At 36.3% G+C, this 20,790-nt stretch overlaps 1 long non-coding RNA gene across 2 annotated transcripts; it reads left to right on the top strand.

The window, feature by feature from the left end:
* Nucleotides 1-5,218: 5,218 nt before the first annotated feature.
* Nucleotides 5,219-19,609, top strand: LOC149546994 (uncharacterized). Of its 2 annotated transcripts, XR_016353803.1 has the most exons (3): nt 5,230-5,849; nt 11,631-11,711; nt 19,277-19,609. It is a non-coding gene; the product is annotated as an uncharacterized LOC149546994 (long non-coding RNA). The 2 variants fall into 2 exon arrangements; XR_016353802.1 differs by lacking the exon at nt 11,631-11,711 and having other exon boundaries at nt 5,219-5,849.
* The last annotated feature ends 1,181 nt before the right edge of the window (nt 19,610-20,790 follow it).

Raw genomic sequence — 20,790 nt, 5'->3', positions numbered from 1 at the left:
GTAGTATTCTCATGGCCTATGTTGGGTATTTTGGAGCTAAATCTAACAATATAATGGAAGCCCTAACCTTATATTCGGGTCTTAAATTTGTTGTTAGTATGGGATGGAGACACTTATGTGTTGAAGGTGACTCTAACATTACTGTGGAAATGGTTAGAGGAAATATGAAACCATTTTGATCAATCTCTAACACCCTTGGTGACATATGGATGCTTCTTGTAGACCTAGAGGGATATACCATACAACACACTTATAGAGAGGGAAACATTGTGACAAATTCATTGGCAAGTTTGGGCTTGTAGATGTAGGGTGTTAGGTGTTGGTGCCAGATGGCTTCTTTCCCAGTACATATACAATCCCTTATTGAAAGAGAATGAAACTCTATGCCTAGGTAATGATGTTTCCTTGGTTTTCTTTGAAGTCTCATTGGATATTAGGGGTGGCATTGCAATTTAAATGGGGTGTCTTTGAGTTTTTGAATTTGAATTTATGGGTCATCATGGAAAGATGAGGTTTTATGATGGATGGGAAAGTGATTATGTTTATTATTTATTGGGCTATCATTTCTAAGTCCATAAAGATTATGGTGGCAATTCACAATGATCATGTTAGAAGAAATGAGATTTAAACATTTATTTCTATTATTATTTCCTTTTGGCATAGACTAATGCTCACAACATTTGGAGGGGGTGTGTGGAGGATAATTTAAAATGGAGATAGTTTCTCACACATGAGTTTAAGTTGGTGATTAGATAGATGCTTTATTACCATCTTTATTAATAATTATGGGGATTTGAAAGGTTTCTTAGTTAAGCTCAATGTTGAGAGATTGATTGACATTAGCTCCCTCTACAATAAGGGTTTCTATGAAGTAAGAATTCTAACATTTTTCAATTTGGAGATTCCAAAGGGGTACGAGGAAGAGTTGGAAATGGGAGGCAAAATGGTGCAGGTTGAGCCTCAAAAAATTGAGGACTCCGTGCATAAGGACTAATGCTCACAACATTTAGAGGGGTGAGTGGATGATAATTGGAAATAGAGATGGTTTCTCACACATGGCTTTAAGTTGGTGATTAGATACATGCTTTATTACCATATTTATTAATAATTATGGGTATTTGAAGGTTTCTTAAGAGTTAAGCTCAATCTTGAGAGATTGATTGTCGTTATCTCTCTCTCTCTGCAATAAGGGTTTTTGTGAAGTGAGAATTCTAACATTTGTCAATCTAGAGATTTCAAAGGGGTCTAAGGAAGAGTTGGAAATAGGAGGAAAAATGGTGTAGGTTGCCTCCAAAAATTGAGGACTCCATGTAGAAGGACCCTTGTGCTTGGATGATGATTAAAGAGTGAGGCATGCTTCTTTTCATGGAATCTATGGAAGGGCACGATGAAATTTTTTCTCCCTAGTTTGTGAACTCCTGGAATGATAGGAAGGTCACCATCAATGACATAAATTTTCAAATCAATAAGGAGGTGATTGCCATGGTCAGTAGTTTATTGACGGAGGGTAGGAAGTGAAAAAAAGTTACTAAAGTCTCTAACGAGACTAGTCTGAACAATTTTTTCAAGAAAGATGAAGTCTCTATAAAGTGCAAAGATGGGTTCAACCATGAGCTTCTTCCAAAGTGTTGGGGGAGAGGTATGTGTCACAATCATGAACTATATCACCTTAGAGGGTAGATTTGGAGCCTAATGTTACTATCATTTCCCCCTGGTAAAACCATTTTAGGTACCATGACATTATCTCTATTCTATTTATTTTCTATTACATGACTTAGAGGCTACTATTATGGAAGTTTGTGAGAGAATTAAGGGTAAATTTTTTGTGATTTTACCACAAGATCTTATTCTCCACCTATGCAATTTCCATTTATCTATGTGCCCTTCTTGTTATGTTGCTATCCAAGATACCCATGACCCTCCTAACTTTGTGACCCCCACTACCCAACCTTCCCCACCTTCTACCCATTCTAAGATGTGTAAAAAGAATAAAAAAAATTATTAGGGTCCAATTGACTGCTAAGAAATCCAAAACTAAGGCCTCTATAGACATTAACCTTTTGGAGTCGGCGTAGGAGGCAGTGGGTGGCCATTAGAGGTTGGATAAACTAGTTAAGAGCAAGGAAAGACGAAACCAAATGGTGAGTAGAAGGATAAAAATTGAGGAGGATGAGTTAGAGTCAGGTGTTAGTACTAAGAAGGAAAGGCCTAGAAGAAAATAAAATGTTGTCAGGGATAGGTATGTTGAAGAGGATGAGGAGAAGTGTAGATTTAGAGAATGAGGAAGAAAACAAGGATACAAATCCTAGCTTGGAGTCCACTTATATTTCTACTAGCTTCACTATTGGCACTATGGATTTTACCTCCCTTGCCTCCCTTCTGTCTCTTCTACAAAAGACAATTCTTTTCTGATTGCCTTGTCCTTGGGGGATACCAAGCAAAAAAGGAAAGGACAAAGTTTTTTACTAATCCTAGTGTGATGCAAGATGAAATTCGTGTTAAGTCTAAGGACATTTGTAATAGTTTCCAGGAGCAAGAGAAAAATGTGGATAGAATTAGGATGAACCTTGAGTCCCTCCACATCAAAAAATCTTCTTTGGATGAGAGTTTCAACACTTTGACAAAATTTGTTGTTAAGCTCATGCATGGTGTTGCGACTCCGTTGTAGTTCCTATAGTAAGAGAAAGAGGATGAGCCCTAGATGGGAGTTAAATCAAAGAAGCTTTATGAATTTATGACATATGAATGGACTAAGATCATTCTCTCTAGGCTAGAATGAATTTTCCTAAAAGTAGTTTGGTTATTTAATGTTCTTTTTTGTTGGTTCTTTAGACTTCCAAGGATGTCCCGATCGTTAAACTTTTAAATTGGCCCTGTGTGGTTAATTATTCTACCCAAAACTCTATTACTAGTAGGAGTATTTTGATTATGTTTATGCTTTTTAGTACTGTTAATATTCAACATAGTATGTTGTTAGATAGATACTTTATCTGGTTATGCAATTTGTGTGGGGATGGTTCTTTTATATTGTGTTTGGGGGTTGTGAATATGTTGGTTTTTCATTTGCTAGTTGTCTATTGTTAATGGTCTTTTCTTTTGTTTTGTAATAATGGGCCAACCCCCTATTATTTCTTTCTTTATATAAAAAACAATAGAGATTCCTTGAATATTTTTTTTCTAAACTATTTCCCTTATGTTTTTTTTCCATATTTTTCTCCTACGATTCTTCCCTTCTTTTCTCCAATATTTTCTTCTAATTTCTCTCTCTTCTTATTGTTATTTTGTATTTCTTAATATTTCATTCTTATCTAACTCCTATATTATTCAAATTCATTTTCTTCATTCAATTTAGAAATTCTCTTCCCTTAAGTAAGAGAGACATGTCTTTTGAAAATGTTTGTTCATTAATGATGCATAAATGTTAATATACTTATTAATATTAATCAATTTATACTCAATTATTAGATATCTATTATTAACACATAGTCATTAAAGGCAAGAGCCTATAATACAATGGTAACTGCTGTGGTTCCACAACACATGCCCCATTTCCGACTTCAGAAATGGGGACCCCCTTTTTTGGCTTACAAAAGTTCATTCCTTAGAATATGGTATTTTCCAAGGTGCCTTAGGGAGTTGAAATTTTGTAGTTCAAGTTTAGGAGACTGGTTAGGTACATCATTTTTAACCCCTAACACCAGTACAATGATGTTTATCTTTTGTGTTGATCATCATGGCATCATCATCATTTGCAGCACAACAAATTACCATGGTATTGCATGTGCATTTTCAAAATAGACGCCTTTGGATTTCAGATAGAAGAAGCAAAAGGAGTTCAAGTCTACGAAAATGTTGAACTATAAAGAGGGCATGTATCATAGAAAAAGATCAAGAATACGTACACTAGAATGCCCCTGGACCCCATATGAGAAAAACCCAGAAACCGTTTTCAAAATTGAGAACTTTGATTTTTGGATGAATTGAGAACTTTGATCATTAGGTGAAGGAATTGTCTCCATAAGGTGTGTAAGTGCGCATGTGCACATTATAATTTTGAAATATGCATAAGTTGAAGGACTCTAGAAGGTGTGCATGTATGAATGTGCGGAGGTGTGCAATTCTAAAGTCTTGAAGATGCCCAAAGTCACAAAGATGCTAAGGTGCGCAATTTTACAAAGTTTTGAAGAGCAAAGTGCATAGGTGCACAAATATGTCTAAATCTGAGTGTAATAGGTCTAATAGGTGCGCTATTGGTGCTCTCATTCTGAGTGTAGTTATTCTTACCGGATTGTGTTATTTTTGTGAATGCATGTTCATGAATAATAATGGAGCCAATGGTTTTATTGTATTGTTATGATTGTGCGATTTTTTAGTTTTGGTGTTTGCCTTATGTTAACGAATTCCATTGTGACAAATTGGAGAAAGGATCATCTTTGTTCTTGCATAGTGTCTTGTCTCGTGTGAGCACACTTTCTGTAGCCTCATGATTTGATGAAACATAAAACATCTTTCTGTTATTATTGAAGTTTCCATCGATGATTGCATCAGTGGGGTTGAGGAAACATTGCTCTTAATTTCATTGGTTTCCTACTAGATCCTTTTGATAATTTAATCTGCAGACATGTTGTTACTTTGGCTTATGTCCGTTAGCAATTTTCCTTTCAACAATTTGCTTAAAATCTCTTATTACTCTCTCTGTGTTATTGGCTTTTCAAACACTTGGTTAAAATAGGAATTGATATAGTTGCATTAATAAATTGCATTCATCATAAAACAAAAAATACAAAAAAATATATCTTCCTTTGTGGTTACATTTTCAATAGAGTCGTGCAGATTGGTTAGTATCAACAAAGGCCTCCTTATGAACATACACATTTATCTTCAATTGAGTTAGAACCTTGGAGTTGGTCATTGATCATATTTTGAAGAGAGAGATTTATGTCGTTAAGCATCATGCAAAACAACCGCTCAAGAGTAACTTGTGAGCTTCTCATATGGGAGAAGTCTCGGATTCAAGTCTATTTGAACTTGACACTTAATAATAATTAATTTTAACAAATAATAATAATTAATTTGGGCCTCAACCAATTACATCACATACTTGTCATATTTTACGAGTTACTTAATTTACTTATTTAAAAAATAAAATTATAAATTAATTATTATTATTATTATTTTTTTGTGTTATTTCTCAAGTTCGTAGTCATTCTATGGCGCTTGTTAATGGAATAATTGCAGGTTAAAATTGCATGGATAGGTAGTAGTCATAAGTTGTTGATATAAAAACAAATGTCAAATTCAGCCACCATGATTACAGGAATCTACGTCTCTAATTGTCAACATTCCCATTTCAGCAATTTACGGACAGATTAATCAAAATCGTTCCGCAGCGGAGGCGGGAGCCGTGGGAGTTGGGCAAATATGACTCTCAAACTCTCATTTCTCTTCTCAATTTACTGTTACCTAAGTGAAGATGCCATCAGATACATTATGGGGCTTGGTTTTCTCTCGAAAAGCCCTACGCATTTCAGTACACGAAGGTAATTTCAGTTTTCCTCTCAAATATTATGGACTTGCTTCAAGATCTTCCATTGCTCAAGGGCCTTGCCGTTTAGTACGTCTAGCCCTACCTTGTTTCGCAAGAATTTTTTTCAGTTTGATAGTAATGATGGGTATAATATGCCATCGCTTTGCTCCAAAAGGAGGGTTATTCACGCTCAGTGAGATTTACGAGAACATGTCTTTATGACGACAATACACCAAGTTTTGAATATAGGGCTATCTTCTACATCCAGGCACTTGGCCACGTGCTGCTGCCACCTTCCTCTTCAAAGGAATCAAATTGAATGGTAAAAGTACTTCTTCCTCCTACTCCAAGGGGTTTAATTTTGGAAGCATCCCTCTGTACTGGCAATGTATCTTGTATCGTTGTGTCATTCATGTAAAGATCTACTCTTGCTCCTACTAGGAGTTTTATTTTATTTGAAATTTTGTTATTTCTAGACTAGTTCGTATGTAATCTCAGAAATTTTAATTTTAATTAAAGTGCATGTGGCTTATTACTTTTGTTCTACGGGGAAAAAAATCATTTCACATAGTGATTTCCTTGTGTACATAATAGGCATTATTGATTTTTACAATGGAACCGAAGTATCTGAAGCCATTCTTGTCAAGTTGCCTTGGTTATGGTGTAGCTGAATGGCTTAGAAAGAATCTATTAGATTTGATTCTTGCTAATTGCATGGGCTCCAACATAAAAAGGGATGAGATGAGAATTATGCCCTAGATGAATTGGTGGCATGGAGGTCCGTCAAACCTGACTCTAAGCTAAAGGAATTGATTACTAGTGTCCCGGATGCTGTGGTTGCAAATATGGCACGATTGAATGTTTTAATACTTCGAATGAATCAAAGATCAATTTTGCCAAATGCTCTACTAAAGGCATACAAAACCAAATAAATATAAATTCAAAATTCATGGACTTATAAAACACACCAATGTCACATAATGATCATGGGACACAGAGGATATTTTTTGGATGCTGAGTACGCGTGTGACATCATGAAACACACCAATGTCACATAATGATCATGGGACACAGAGGATATTTTTTGGATGCTGAGTATGCGTGTGACATCATGATGCAGAGCATATTAGATTCCTTTCCAATCCTCATACCAAGAACCATTTTCTTCCATAAACACTGATCAGAAGCAAATAAAGCAACTTCAATATCTAAACTCCTCCTATATTTGCAATTCAATCAAACAGCCGATTACTTCTCATAAACTTCATCTTCAAACAAAACCTCATCAATTGTGTTCGAATAAATTCAGTCTTTTAACTGACAACCTCATATTTTCAAATCAATAAACTCGATATCCGTTCTAATCATTTCATAACCAAATTCAAATCTGCTATTCCATGCCCAATAACATAATCACGACAGGAAATTTTGAAGCAAACTTATATTCTCAATGAGAATGCGATACAAATCAAACAATGAAAAAGTCGATGTCATTTGGAATTAATTCTTGAGAGTTGATTCCAATATCGATAACTCAATCGGTTCCTATCTTTAGACAGAAACTTTTCAAGATTAATACACAATCATATGGATCAACATCTTATTCTCAAGCCGATACCATGCCCAATTCAAAACTGTCAAGTTCCGATCTGTTCAAGCATAAGTAATGCAATGAAATTTTACATACCCATATGTAATTATCATTGATCAACCCAATTTTATGAGAACATGGAATCATTCAAATGAAGCCCGGTGTATGAGAATTGTATTTCAAAAATCTTCAAATATGAATCAACCAACCTCCATAAACAATCATTTTTCATTGTTGTAAAACATCTCTTTTAACTTTCGCTGAATCGGTTTTTAATAAGAAATCAAATCATTGAACTTCAAAAAAAAAGATGAAAACAAATTAATGTTCCAAACCCAATATCGTCACTTTACCCAAGAAATGAATCGATACCATTCTCAACTTGTGCCCAACTGATATCATGGATAGATGAACATAATGTAACCAAATCCTACCAAATTTCAATATGTGATCAACAACTATTGAAAGGATTCAAAAGCCCAAGTACATTCATCTAATCAACACAGAATATCAATTTTCCACATATGGTTCAATACACAATCGATAGAAGAAATAAAATGTAATGGTTACCCTAGAAATAGCTCTGATACCACTATAATGGGCACCCAAGAATGCCCAAAAGCTGAACCAACTACTGAAATTATATTAATTCTAAAAATGTTGCAATCAAGTACAAAGATATGTATTCCAAAGGCCAAACCCTAAAGGAATGACGTCTAGAATGCTACAACAGAGAATGAACGTCCCCTATTGCCAAAGAAGAGTGTGATTCACACATCCAAGCTCTTATCAAATGCAAGTCATCATCATCTGATACAATAATCCCATGCTAAACAATGAGACTTTCAGCCCTATTTATCCTTTTCTTCATCCTTCTGGAAGGAACTAAAACATTAATTAATTGCAAGAGCTAAAAGCTTCTCCTTCCAATAATTAATGCATACCCCAAAAATTCCTCCTTGGCAATAATTAATTAAATCACGAGAGGCTTCCGTCCTTCCAATAATTGATACATACCCTAAAAGCTACTCCCTTGTAATTAATAATTAAATTAATTAAATACAAAGTCACCTTTAAATTGAATGACTTTATAAGAAATTAATTTAATTTTTTCTTATCCTCCACTTAGACTTTGGAGAACGTGAGAGCTAAAAATGGGATCATTACATAAAACCAAACTCTAATATATGCATATTACAACTTCAAGGTGACCAAACCTTTACCATAAGATCTGGTCTGTCTGGACCTGCAGGACGATAGCCAGGTAAACGCTTTGTCAACTTCATTTTTGCACCATTGACTGTGTTTTTCACATTCACATTCCTCCTCATAATTGTCTTGGATGGTTATAACAGAGTCGGTTACATGACTCTGTATTCCCTTATACACGATTCTCCATCAGTTACAACCCATCGAATATAATTTCACACAACTTGCAAGTTTGTGTTTGTAAATACATAAATTTATTTTGACATGGGTTTTAATATAACATTCACAACAATACAATTTTAGATATCTCATTAAGATGGAAACAAATTGATTTAATGATTGGTGCCCCTGCACCATCCTTCCTGCATCGAAAGATTTCCATGACCCATGGAAATGTGTTTTGAATGACCTGCAAAATAAAACATCATGCTTTACTTTGTCTGCAACATGATCTCTGCCTCTTCATCTTCATCTTTCTTCAATGGCTCTGCTGCATTGTCTGCCAATAGTGACTCCCATCAATGGAGTGCACACTGGTTGCCTCCAGGGTGCTTCACCATTTCAACATCCACTCCTCCAACGCTGCTACATACAAACACAACTTCTGTCTCTCACCTGGGAGTCCTCTCCTTTCCTCTCTCCCCAGTCTTTTGGTGACATCCAATGGACCATCTCCTCTAGCCCTCATTGGTAGACCTCCATGTCCACTGACTGCAGCGAGTGACGCACACCTGCAACCAAAACTTCATAACATAGCTAAATATCAATCTTCTTTGAAGCTAGGTCCTGGTGTGAGTTGTTTCCTTTGGCGCTCCACCAACACACTCAGGATTTTCTAGCTCTGATACCACTTTGATGCAGAGCATCTTAGATTCCTTTCGAAAATCTTCAAATATGAATCGACCAACCTCCAAAAAAATCCCTTTTCAATGTTGTAAAACATCTCTTTAACTTTTGCTGAATTGGTTTTTAACAAGAAATCAAATCATCAAACTTTAAAAAAAAGATGAAAACAAATTAATGTTCCAAACCCGATATCATCACTTTACCCAAGAAATGAATCGATACCATTCTCAACTTATGCCCAACTGATGTCATGAATAAATGAACATAATGTAACCAAATAATACCAAATTTCAATATGCGGTCAACAGATATTGAAAAGGATTCAAAAGCCCAAATACATTGATCTAATCAACACAGAATATCAACTTTCCACATATGGATCAATATGCAACTGATAGAAGAAATAAAACAATACCTTAATATATGCATATTACAAATTCAAAGTGACCAAACCTTTACCATAAGATCTGGTCTGTCTGGACCTGCAGGACGATAGCCAGGTAAATGCTTTCTCAACTACATTTTTGTGCCATCGACTGTGTTTTTCACATTTACATTCCTTCTCTTTATAATTGTCTTGGACGGTTATAACAGAGTCGGTTACATGACTCTGTATTCCCTTATAGACGATTCTCCATTAGTTACAATTGAGTCAGTTACGACCCATCGACTATAATTTCACACAACTTTAAATTTTACAAGTTTGTGTTTGTAAATACATAAATTTATTGTGACATGGATTTCAATATAACATTCACAACAATACAATTTTGGATGTTTCATTAAAATGGAAACAAATTGATTTAATGACTGGTGCCCTGCACCACATCAAGATTTAAGTTCAGAAATTTACATTCAAGATTCAATGTTCACTGTCCTTTGGCTCAGCCACTCAAGTGTAGCAACAATAAAATGTTATTAAGAAAAATGGAAAGGTTATGGTATCCACAGTGTTTCAATTCATTTTATCAAAACCTTTCTTAGAACTAACCCATCAAACCATTTGCATCGCTCAAATAACTACGTTACAAGCCGTGCACAATAAAAGAAGTCCTAGAATTGATGGGTTTTGCATCTGAATTGTTCATACAGTAGAACAAACTTCTTTGCTATACATTTGGAGGTTTAAGAAAAAAGGCTTTCCAGGATCTAATATTAATCAGGGGATAATTAGTTTGATTCCTAAAGTCAAAAATACTTACAATTTCAAGATGGTGACGTATTTACACTCTATAATACTGCATATAAGATTATAGTCAAAGCCATAGTGAGGAGAATGCAATCTATCACCCAGGATATAATCTAGCCATTATAAACTCTTGTTTTAGGTGGAAGATTTATTCTGGACAAATTATTGTTACATTGAGAGGCAGAAAAATGGGCTCAACAATCAATCAAAATGCTGTCCTAGTAAAAGTAGACTTTGATAAAGCTTATGATAGAATGAAATGGCAATTCATTGTGTAATAGATTTAAAGAATTTAAGTGGCTTGGAAATACAAAACAGAAACACATCTTGGATGGTTTCCGTTATCAATTTGGAGTTGGAGAATGATGAGTTAACTTTGTTTTAAGCCTGATTTTAGCAATGTCCCGGAACTATAAGGGGAGAATGGAAAGATTTTCCAAAAACTGTCTGAGAACTCTTAGCAACAGAGGTATGGTGGAGGGTTTGACAATATCCTGCATTCTAACTGTTCAAAAAATCTGGATCTTTGGTATTCTGTAGTGCATTCAATGATATTTAACTTTTAAGATGTATTTGGTTTTGTGTCAAATGGTTTTGTCCTTTAGAAGAAAATCGATGCCCTAGGCGGATTGCATATGCATTTTTTTCTTGTTTTTATGACAGTCATTCCCAATTTTGGTAAAAGAATCATAGCTTTGATTCTATGCATTGGATCAGGTTGTGAATTGGAGGAAATGTCCATGACTAGGCCATAAACAGCCTGACTGGAGCGATTGAGCAAATAATTTGTTGTGCAAAAGTTACTAATGACTGTGTGTGACAGATCAGAATAAAAATCAGAATGTGATCAATCTACAAAATGCAAAGTATGGACAAACCATTTGGGTTACAAAGAAAGAATGCTAGTTGCTTATGATATATGTGTTGTTACCTTTTGATGTTTGGATGATCTTGATGATTTTTAATGGTTGTGATCAGAGTTATAGTTGTTGTGACTAATTATTATAATGTGGACAGTGGTGTTTCCTACCATATATTTGTTGTGCAAAAGTTACTAATGACTGTGTGTGACAGATCAGAATAAAAATCAGAATGTGATCAATCTACAAAATGCAAAGTATGGACAAACCATTTGGGTTACAAAGAAAGAATGCTAGTTGCTTATGATATATGTGTTGTTACCTTTTGATGTTTGGATGATCTTGATGATTTTTAATGGTTGTGATCAGAGTTATAGTTGTTGTGACTAATTATTATAATGTGGACAGTGGTGTTTCCTACCATATGGACAGCAAGGACATTATGAAGGAATAATGAAATGACTCAAGCAAAGACAATGAGGAATCATTGTAAGTCTTTACTGATTGATAAGTTGTTATCGCTTTCAAGATGAATGGCATTGTGTGGTGATTGTAATACCAAGGCTTAATAGGCCTTGAGGCTTGATATTGTGGTCTGAAGTTAATAGTATGGATGTGAACTTTGTAAGTAGGTATGATAAGTTGCTGACGGAAAATTCGAGATGCTTGGATAATGATAAAGATGGTGGTTATGTTGAATGCCTTGAGAGCTTAAAGATATTGCTTTCCTAATGTATGGATTTGATGAAAGCTAGTTGTTGATTTGACAAGATGAAAATGTTTTTCCTCTGTTGAAGTGAGTTTTGTTGACGAATAAGCTGATAACCTTGAAGTTTGACCTTGTTGGATGCTACATGCAGAGGTTAAAATGACGAATTGTGTTTGGATCATAAGGATCCTTGGTAGTTTATTGGTTTTCCGTAATGCTTTGCATCAAATTATCTCACATATAACTCTTGTTGAGTAATGCTAATGCTCATCTGGTCATCAATGGAGCCGTTTCCAATGCATTCCTCTTCATTGATTTGTCATTCAAGCTTTTTATTTTCACATGATGCACTTGGCTACTTCCTCCAACATGCCCATTGCCAGAATCTTATTCATGGGCTCCTGCTACCAGGGAATGCTGTAGCTTTAAACTGCATCTCACTGCTAACAGCATGTTGTCCTTGCAGAATTCAATAAAAGAAATTGCATTTACTCTTAATGTTTTACAGATTTGTTGTGCTACCTTGGGTTCCCAGTTGTCTATAACTGAAGTACTTAATGACCTCCTATGTAGATTCCAACAAATTTAAAATCAACCAAACCTGATACATCTCTAGATATCTAGGTATCCCCTTTGGTCTTGGAGCTCTACATCTAAATATCCCCATTGGCCTTGAAGTATCACTTAAGGATATGTGTGAACGATTCCTTGAGAAGTTGAAACTTGAATTGTCAGCTTCTCTCAATGTCCAGTAGACAAAAAATCGCCAACAAAATTCTCCTAGCCAAGTCATGTTTACATCACTTCATGTTGGCTGCCATCCAAAGCTTGCTACCTTAAACTTACAAAACACATCAGAAGTTTCTTTTGGGCCAAGCACGGTAAGAAAAAGGGATGTTTTTCTGTTTGGAATCATTGCATTCAGCCCAAAGATTGTGGTGGTCTAGGTATTATTGATCCTTACATGTAGGACTTCTACTTCATGGCTGAATGGATTATTAGAGCACTAGAAGGGATAGCTACTTGGAAAGGCATCCTCTACTTTTATATCTATATGACCACATCTGCTAAGTTCTGGTCTTCTCAATGGTGGTAAGAAAAAAAAATTGGTAGCTTGTTATTTTAAAATTCAAGCTTCTGACCAAGGAAAACACATTCAGAAAGATTGGCATGTTTTGTCCCTTCTCCTTTGTCAGCATGGCAGTATGTTGAATAATAGCTTAAATTATACTACATCTTCAGTTTGGTGAAACATAGTGATTCAACTGAATGGCAAAACCAATTGCTACTATCAAAGTATAGGGGGGTAAATAATGGTTTTTCAAAAAAGGCATGTAGATTTTTGTGGACTAATGAGACCTCTCTCATATGACTTGAAGAATGACCTATTCTCAAGTCTAATTTTGACCTATCTAAGAGCCAGTGATAGAAAAATCACATTCTATAATCACTTGTCCCCTTGCAACCTATACTTAAAGCATAATGTCCTGAGCCAAAACAATAACACAAATCCAATTCTTAACCTTACCATTTGGATAACAATACTAAATAGATCTTTGACAACTCAGACTTAATTTTGATCTATACATCAGCAATATCTTTCCATTCTATACAAAAATGACATGCATAACTCGCAAATTTCTTATTGTAATGAATAGATAATAGATACAATTCTTGATCTCTTTCTTATTACATTAATGATTGGATCACATTCAAATAGTTCTGAAATATTAGAAATTACAACAACCAACAACAATGACAAATTGGATCAATACCATGTAGTTGGAATCCACACCTAATGAAGCCCAATCTCAAACATTTTACCTCCATAATTACAAGTTATTTTCCCTTAAAATTCCCAGTTCAAACATAAGTGATCAAATGAATTAAAAAATGGACTTTGGTTGAATGTTGGATGAAAACATTTGCACTTATATATATACTACACAAATAGATAGGTTCAGAACCATGCACACCTGCAACTTAAGATTTGAACAATGATCATGGGTGAGAAAGATTTCACTTTGAATAAGAAAAGGTCAAAAATAGATTACATGAAAAAATATGACATCTTGGGATGCTAGAGGGGAACGAAAACATATGAAGAAGCATCACTTTAGGCCAAATCGGAAGCCTGACAAATACAATAGCCAGGCAAGCAACAGATGGAGAAGTTTGAGATTATAACAGGAAGAAGGAAGAGTGAAGTTGGAAGAAAATGCATAATCAAGAAGACAAAACACATGATTGACAAACAGGGAAGACACAAGTAGATACCTAATTTATATGGACTTGGATTGATTAGAAATGGGACACGACTAGTCTGCTCTGCTCAAAATTGCTTGTCTTACTGCAGGTTCAAATGTCCAAATATCCATGGGCCTTCCCACGTTGCATCCTCTAACAAAAGATCTTTCCACTGAGTAAATACTCCTTTGAGCTTCTATCTCTAAGCTTCCTCTCCTTTACCTCCACGACTACTTTGGGAATCAAAAGTAATTTGATGTATTCTTTAATTGGAAGCAAATCATTCAACCATTCTATATGTTTGTCCAGCGCTTTTTTGAGGCAAGACACGTGAAAAACATTGTGTGTCTTGCTTCTATTAAGCAAGTCTAACTCATAGGCAACTTCACTAATACATTTTAAAATTTTATAAGGCTTATAGATACATGGTTTGGGATTTTCCAGTCCACTTTTCTTCAAAGAATATTATATTTACAACTGCAATCTCACGAAAATCATGTCTCCAATCTCAAATTTTCTTTTGATCCTATGGCGGTTTGCATACATCTTCTATTGGTTTTGAGCCTGCTAGCAATGTTTGTCTTGTTTTATTATTTGGGCAAGTGATACATTCGTAAATATGGGCAAGGAAATCATCCTTGAGCCCTTTACATGTGAGTCTTTTCTTGATCTATTTGTGTGTCTTTAAATAGCTAGGGTGGCTTGCCAAGGAAGTATTGCGAACTACCCACCAAATCATTTCCTTCATCCTTGAAATTGACACCAAGTAAACTCTCCTCTTTTAGCAAACAACTTCATTGCAAATTATGTACTTGGCTTATTCTATTGATTTTCACTCCCTGACCTCCCACACCATTTCGCATTATGACATTCTAGGGCAGCCACCCCTTCATTCCACTCCACCTCCTTTTTGTCATCTGTTCACCTCCTCCAGTATTTATGAGGCCATTAGATCCATGAGATGCAGTAGAGCAGCAGATGAGGAAGGTTTCAAGGCAGAACTTTTCAAACTTGGTGCTTTAGTCCTTGGATCCTACCTTCCTACACTCTTTAATAGAGTGGTTTGTACTGGGTTTCCTGAGTCTTGGTCGCGACATGTGATTTACCCTATTCACAAGTTTGGGCCTGCTCCGACCCTGGTAACTATAGGACCATCATGATCGGGCATACTTTTGCTAAATTTCATGCCACTGCTCTAAACACTATGTTATCTAGAGAGCTAGACAAGAAAGGGTGTAGAGCAAGAGGTTAGGCCGGTTTCCGGGCGAACTACTAGATTATGGATCATGTCTTCACGTTGCGGGCTATTATTGAGGAGGCTAGGCACCATTCTTAGAAAGTCTACCACAGCTTCGTGGACTTCTATAAGGCTTTTGTTTTTGTTCCTAGGATGGCCTTATTTCTGTAACTTAGTGAGACTGGGATCTCAGACATGTTGTTGACTGCTATTATGAGACTGTACGAGAAGGTGATTGGTCAATTTAGGACTCCGAAGGGCTTTTCTATTCCAATTCAGAGCACTATTGGGGTGAAACAAAGTTGCCCCCTTTCTCCCACCCGTTTTGGGCTATATATAAACGAGCTTGAGGATTTTCTTGCGAACTCCTCGCAACATGGTAACGGGTGCTATTTGCATCAAGTTTTGATCTCCATTCTCCTGTTTGCTGATGATGTTGTTCTTTTGGCCTTTTCTCCTGTCAGTTTACAGAGACTCTTTGATGGTTTGGCTTCTTTTTGTGATCAGCGTCAGCTCGTGGTCAATCTGGCCAAGACTCGGGTTATGATCTTTAACTGTTTAAAGACCTCTCATTTTCATTTCTTCTTTCAGGGGCAGGAGGTTGAGATTACTTCTTCTTACATGTATCTTGTTGTGAAGTTCTCGGGCCCCCGCTTCAGCTTGAGACCAACTATTTAGTCCAGAGTTAGTAAGGGCATGGGTTCTCTGGCCATGCTTGAGAGATAGTGCTTCAGACACCATTTTCAAGACATTTTGTCTAAGCTGTCCCTCTTAGACTCCTTGGTTCAACCGACTGTTCTCTATGGCTCAGTGGTTTGGGGAACTTCTCTACTTGCTTCCGATTGCGCTTCTATGGAGCGTGTTCAGACGTTACTTTTACGGTGGATCATTAGATGTCACATACTCACCCCCCACAACATTGTTTTGGCTGAGTTTGGAGCTCATCCTTTCAAACTCGCAGCCATTTTGACTTGATTTGGTTTCTCCATCTGCATCGAGGCTTTACGAATTCAGTTGTTGACCGACACAAATATTCTCATTCGGCATACTGTTCTTCTCTTACAGTTATGAAGGTCGACACTACCACTGGATCTCGCTGTTGGTATGCTCAGGCCACCTCTCTATTGAGCTCGATCGAGATTGAGATTGATCATCTTCCTCCTTACCAGTTCTCGCTGGATGCTCTTGCTCACCTCCTCCCCTCACATCAGGAGTTGAATGAGCATGTTAGACATGATATCTATAGACAGTACATTACCACTACCGGCATAATCCTCTTGGTGGATTATGTTCGAAGATGGCCTTCTATGCTGAACATTTTCTTGAGATTCAAAATGCTATTATTGTCCGCCCTGCTTACTGTTCTCTTACGGTTATGAGAGCTGACACTAGCACTAGATCTTGCTGTTGGTATGCCCAGGGAACCTCTTTGTTGAGCTCGATTAGAATTGAGATTGATCGTCTTCCTCCTTACTAGTTCTTGCTGGATGCTCTTGCTCACCTCCTCCCCTCATGTCAGGAGTTGAATGAGCATGTTAGACATGATATCTATAGACAATACATTACAACTACCTGGCATAATCCTCCTGGTGGATTACGTCCGAAGATGGCCTTCTATGCTAAACATTTTCTTGAGATTCAGAATGCTATTATTGTTCGCCCTACTTATCTGCATTGACACTAGAGTCACGCTTTGAGATTCTTGTTGGGCTCCTTCAGAGTTGGCTCACACTGTCTTTGGGTCCAGACTGATCACCATATGGATGGAGAGGACCGTTTTTGTCGACTGTGTACTTTGACAGAGGTGGAGATTGAGACTCACTTTATATTTCGTTGTCCTATCTACTATGAGATTAGAGGAAGATTTTACTACCTATTCAGAGATTGCTTTTCTCTTTCAGCATTCTTTAGCTATATTGACCAGAGGTGCCTTGCACTTTACCTACGGAGGCCACAGAGCTACGTGAACATACCCTGCAGTCACTCATACCTTAGGGCTATATTTCAGATTAGCTCATCATCGCCTTTTTCTCCCCCTGTCTCCACCTCGGGGTGCAAAAAGGCCATCTAGTACCACTCACCCTAAATCAGTTCGTCACTGCACCAGTCTTTCCGGGCAGCAACATTCATCCGGTGGTTCTTGGCAAGGTTCTAAGACTTTGGATAGTTCACGGTTATACCCTTCTGTGACTGATTTCTTTGTACCAAGGAAGGACTCTTAGTCCTTACCTTGGTTTTTCTGGTTTGGCGTCTTGTCTTTTTCTTCTTTTGAGTCACCGTTTTGGGCTCCCGCTTTGGTCGGCTCTTTTGTTTGCATGCTCAATCCCATCAACCCTTGTGGTTATCTCGTTGGACATTAATACTAATATCTTATCTTATCTTATCTTATCTTCCAATCTGCAAAGATCTAAGACATGGACCATAGATTTAGTCATTTGGACAACACATTAACAATAACATATTTTCCTCTCTTTGACATACTCAATATCAAAATCATACACTTGGGGTTTGCTTACCCACTTTTTCTACCAGTTATTTAGATCCGTTTGATTGAAGTCGATTAGTTTTGATGCCAAATTGGCCACCCACCAAGCATTATCTGATTTGACCAATGTATGCACAATACCTAGCATTACCTTTTTTAGATGGGGCACTGTCTTTCTACTCTCTGAGTTTCGGAGTCTCAAAAATAATTGAGTACATGTTTTGCATGAGCACGAACCAATTTCTTTGCGCAATATATCACATTTTAGTGTGAAAGGAAGAGTGAAATCTGACATTGCCAACATAGGACACAAGCTCATTAGTTCTTTTAATTTATCAAATGTTTGTTGTGCAATCACAATCCATGTGAATGCTCCCTTCCTTGTTAGGTCAGTTAAGGGCATGATAAATTGGGAGCAACCCTTAACAAATCATTACACTAAGAGGGGTGTTATACAGTCACAATGTGGATTGAAGTCCATTTACACAAGAAAGAATTGGTTCATATTCTTGGCAGTTACAAATTATATAGGAAGCATACATCTGGAAGAGGAAATGGTTCATCTCTGAAGTATCCTATATTTTTAAAGCCTGAAGCCATCTGCCTATTCACCATTGCTCTATATTCATTCTTATTACAGAGTAGTTCCAAGGTCATTGTTATTTAGAGAGACTTTTACTGTAGCAAATTACCATTACACCAAAACCAAAGCAATTTCTTCTTATATTTTCTTTACAGGCATGCTGTTATTCTTGCTTATTTTGGTTGTTTTAATTACCTGTTTCTATTGTTTTTTCATAATGTTCTTACCTCTGGACAAATTTCAGTAATGAGGCTTGTGCAAATAAAATGAGATCAAAATTGTTGACAGTGGAAGAAAATGAATGATGATGTGAGATGAGATGTGACTCTTCATTGTGAAAGCCAAATATTTATGAGATTGTGCAGCATTTCTGTTTAGTTTTTCACTTGTATAGGATGGTAAATTTCTTGCAAGGGTTTATTCCTGGAGGGCACGAGATATGCAGAATGGAGTTAAAATCTGTGCAAAAAATGGCAAGCAGAAATTTATATTTCATGCTTCTGGCAAAAGATTTTTTTTCAAATCAGCATTTATTAATATCACAAGAGGGAAAACAAGTCAGTTTAGCTCAATTCTGACAGCTTTTATATTGACAACTAACAGTTTGCTGTCTTTTTTAGCTTCATTTGAAAATTTTAATGTTCTGTACTTGCATAGTTTTTCTGCTCATAGTTGCTTTGAAGTAGGCTTGGGTTTCAATTGTTTTTAGAGATACCTTTTGCATTTGTTCTCTGTATGTTGGCCCCATAGTTTGAATGTTTTATTGACATGCTTCGTGGGTGTTTTATTGCAGATGGATTTAATGTCTGAATGTGCTACTTCTATTTAGGGGCCACTTGATATACACAACCTGTTAGATTTAATGAGGATATTAAACACATGTTTTGGCATTAGTAGCATTTAATAGTTTGTAATCTTCCTCGAGTAATTGGAGATTTTGCATCAAGTTTGTAATATCCCAGATGGATATTATCCGCAAACTTCTCTTACAATAAATTTTCAGAATGCAAACAGATAGCTCATGCAAATAACTTTCAGATTTACACAACAAATGCTCATACAAAAAACCTCTGAAATCCCTATTGTATTATGATTTTCAACAATACAATATCATCTAAGTTACCTATGCGGGTTTTGATGCTGATGTGGGTGTGGGGTGCTGATGCGCGGATGCGTGATTTTTTTTTGTTGGGGATTTTGGATGCGTCCTTATATATATATATATATATATAGAATTCACAGTTTGCTGCTCATTAAGGTCAGACAATTAATTGCAGATTTATCTGTGTGTTTAGCTCTGCGAATCAGTACTGCAGTCATCTATTAAACAGAAAAAGGTTGCTTCAGAATTCTTATACATAGCTATTTTGTTATGAATAACCTTCCATCATTCGAAAGAAACATTATAGATTTTTTTATACAGATGCTCTCCTGATGCTTTCTGGGTTCTCTTCGGATGCTCTCAGACGCATCCTGTGTGCATCCACAGGTACTGAAAGAGCTTCCTGTGCGCATCCGTGCAGCACCCAAAAGCATCCACGCATCCTTAAGCATCCGCACCAGCATCCAAGGAATTCCTGAACGCATTGGTAACTAAGAATATCATAACCAGCAAGTCCATATAAATTCTTCAGAAAATACGTTATTGCATTATGCATCAGCAATACAATAACAAACAAATCCAATTTTAAGAACAGAAATACAGTCAGATTGGAAATATAAGAAAATGTAAGCACAAGTGGGACACCTGAAATGACATCTCCCACAAACAATGGGTTCTCGTCTATTGTTGTCTGGCTAGAGTGTTTTCTTCCTCAAAGGTGGTTTTGAAAATGAAAGCAGCTTGCTTCCAAGTTTCTTCAAGAGAAAACTGATCCCAAATCAATATCCAAGCATGTCCCAAATGAACTCCTCATTCTCCTTTAAAGGATCCCTCTCATGTCTCTTCAAATTCCCATTTTTGTCTTTCCTCTTATTTCCCTTTTTGTCACCTTTTCCCCTTTTTAATTAAAAGAGACTTGTTAAATAGTTTTAATTTAACTCCAAAATCACTTTTAATTATTTTAGAAGTTGGAGGTGGAATTTTCTAATGCCCCAAAAAGGGGACATTACAAAGTTTGTTCTTAAGGGTCTATATGATTTGATTATCTTAAATAACAATAGTTAAAATATGTGCAAAGATATTCTTTTTGAGTGATCTGGTAGCTTCATTTTTTAGGCTCAACAAAGATATCTCTTAGTGTACTTTATATATATTATTATTAAATATATGTAGGCTAAAGAATTCCCACATTGTGCCAAGGTCCT

The sequence above is a fragment of the Cupressus sempervirens genome, chromosome 7, assembly GCF_028749045.1.
Source record: "Cupressus sempervirens isolate cs-2001-9-10 chromosome 7, ASM2874904v1, whole genome shotgun sequence".
NCBI classification, from domain to species: Eukaryota; Viridiplantae; Streptophyta; class Pinopsida; order Cupressales; family Cupressaceae; genus Cupressus; species Cupressus sempervirens.
The sequence above is the reverse complement of the archived record's forward strand: the minus strand, read 5'-3'. Positions and strand labels throughout refer to the sequence as shown.